The sequence below is a fragment of the Halyomorpha halys genome, unplaced genomic scaffold (genome assembly GCF_000696795.3).
Source record: "Halyomorpha halys isolate HHAL.00 unplaced genomic scaffold, Hhal_1.1 Scaffold1.1, whole genome shotgun sequence".
Lineage (NCBI taxonomy): Eukaryota > Metazoa > Arthropoda > Insecta > Hemiptera > Pentatomidae > Halyomorpha > Halyomorpha halys.
In genome coordinates this window covers 819,310-822,576 of record NW_027115366.1, presented here as the reverse complement: position 1 = coordinate 822,576, position 3,267 = coordinate 819,310, and positions in this window count along the sequence as shown.

The following is a 3,267-nucleotide window of genomic DNA, read 5'->3' as shown; positions in this document are numbered from 1 at the left end:
TGAAAAATAGTGAGTGGCTTATATCTGAATTACATTGTGAGTATTAACTTATATACCTATACTAAAAATATAAGTCAGTTCAGTTTTTATTAACATTTTATGGATCCGCTCGTTACTAAGACCTACAACCTTATACGCCGCAATGCTATAACTCAAATTATATTAACCGAGTGTAGGTCTTTTCACTTATTTTTTATTACTTTTCACTTACTAATGTTGATAATAATAATAATAATAATTAAGGCCTAACGAACCCGAAAGTTCGATGCCGATACCACCAAACGCTCTCTACATTCCAGCGATGCCCCTCCAAGCCTAATTCTACTAATTCAGTTTTGACGCAATCCTCCCATCTACGTTTCGGCTTTACATTTTAGAGATCCGCTCGTACTACGCTCTACCAATCTTAAACGCCCATATTATTATTATATTTACCGAGTGTAGGCCACTTAATTCAGTTTTATAGTTTTATTAATTCTAATTTTTCCAGAGCTTCATATTTTCCTAACTCCTAAAAATGTCTAGATTAGTAATGAGTTATCAATTATTACATGTTATAAAACAGTTTTATATTACTTAGAAACGTTATATTCAGATTTTTATTAATTCTTTTGTTATTTCATTTTTCAATGGAACTAATGACATATAGTTAAAATAACTATTTAAAATACTGTACTTTGAATCTTCTCGTTTCTCTTGAGGGTTTAAAATGTTTTTTTTTCCAAATTTTCGAATTTGAAAAATATCAATCATTTTCCGCCTTCAAACTAGTTTTTATTTCCTCGTCAATTTTGTTTTTTCTAGTTACCGTAGTACCTAAATACTTAAAACTATCTACCTGTTCAAACGTATTTCCTCCTATATCCAATACAAATGATTGATAAAAACAGTATAAAATATACATAAAAAAAAAAAAAATTTCTGTAAACAAGTAGTAATTATAGAAAAAATTAAATAATTAAAAAAAAAAAAATACAATACTTAAAATGACCTATGCAAACTGAAAGTCTAAGAATAACACCCAGAAAGGAATTTTTAAAACATATAATTAATCATTTTTCTTGCTTTTGAAGATTTAAATCATTTTATTATTTATATTTAAAAAAGTAGACTGTCTATAAATGCTTCCTCGATCTTGAGCAGAATCGATACTTCTATAAATAAGTCGATTGAGCGAGGTATGGTCGTTCCGAGAAGACATTTACCTATGATGATTGCTTTTTTTTTTTTGTTATTGTTGAAACCAGTTGTAAAATAACGATAAAACCCTAACAAGTCTGTTCTTTTTTATGGAAAAAAAATGCCTATCGACCTCGGTAAAACATGGACGAGTTGATTTATTATTAATCGAGATAATTCAACAACTGTAAACAACAGAGCTACGAGCATTCCTCATGAGTGATGAAGGCACGGATCTTTATTTTATTTATTTAATGTAATTTACAACTGTATAAATACTAAATACAATAAGTAAATATGTTATATGTTTCATGTACACTTGAAAATCTTGGGAAGGAACCACCCATTGGTGGTACTTCAAGCATTAATTTAAATTAGAAGGTCCCGTAACCATCTTCTTTTCATACGCCTCGGAGGATTATCAGGGATTGTTAAGGATGAAAGATTAAGAATTAATGGGTTAGGATGGTTAAGGAGTTTGGATTGAAAAGACGCATATCTGTTTTGGGCTAATTCTGCAACGAATGGGATGTTAAGGTCTTTGTGAATGAGTTTATTTGTAACGTAATAAGGAACATCAAGGATTTTACGTGGATCTTTATTTAAATTAACATTTTGCGATATTTTAGTACAACATTTTTTTTCCTTTAATGTTTCGAAGCTGTAAATATCACATAGTATACACTGTGAGATGTAGGTAGTTAATCGTTGATTACTGATTGGAGAAGATGGTCGGGGGTGCGATCAGCAAAAAAAATATAAATAAACAAAAAAATATTTATTTATGCCGACGTTTCGACCGGAGTTTCAGGTCTTCATCAGGGCTATTCACTCACTCACTATATTTCATTTTCTGCCATATTGTTCAATTTATATTCAATATTTGTTATTTCAGTTGTTTAGACACTACTTACATATCTTATATTATACATATCTTCTTATCTACATAAGATTATATTTCATCTTTCACTAGTTTCAACCATTTAATTCCACGATTAACACTCAATTATTTTTTATTATTCAATTATCAATTATAAATTTTTTTTTATTTTTTTTTATTTAATTCAATATTTTGTATAATTCTAAATTTGTTTGTATACAATTTCTTTTAATTTTATGTTTATCTAAATGATGGTTGTTATCTCTTTTGTTCTATAGCCCTGATGAAGACCTGAAACTCAGGTCGAAACGTCGGCATAAATAAATATTTTTTTGTTTATTTATAGTTTTCTTTGCTGATCGCACCCCCCGACCCTCTTCTCCAATCAGTATACACTATGGTAGTATTAAATTAGAAGATGATCAGGTGTGCGGTAAAAAAAGAACAAAAATAGTTAACAACTATTTATTTTCCGACGTTTCGGCCCACTTTGCAGGGCTTCATCAGGGCTGTTCAAAGCGAACGGTTGAACAGCGACGTACAGATGTCTGTCAGGTCCGAAATCAAAGCTAGTTTAATTTACTATAAAAGTAACTTATGACATTTTTCTTCGTGTGAGTAGTAATTTTCATGATATCATGGACCTTCCAGTGAATTTTTTTTTTTTAACGTTTTGAAACATCCGTCATTTTTTATTCCTTCTAACTATAGTGTACGAATTCATCAATTTAGAGTAGTAACTTTTCATAGTTTACACAGTGTCCATTAGGATAAATATACCAACTTATTTGTGTTTCTCTTTGACCGCACCCCCAACCATCTTCTCCTCTTACGTTTCATTGTATACCCCTGTTATTTTCAACTTTTTTTTTTTTTGGACTATGTCAAGTGTTTGTATCTTTTTTAGCCACGACGAAGCCCTGCAACGAGGGGCGGAACGTTGGCTGAAATAAAAAAATAGTACACCTAAAAATAGTACATACTAGGGGTATTCATGATCTTTGGTTTAACATGTTAAAGCGTGTTAAATGGAAAAACTCATGTTAAATCGAAAAAAATTGTCTTCTCTTACGGTGGTAAAACGAAATAACATTTAACATGGCTGAGAGTCTGTTACTTGGTCTGTTAAATGGAGAATGACGTCACACAATAGACCAGTTGAGATCGCCGCTATTTTTGTTGTGACAGCTCAGTTCTTTCGTGTGTTT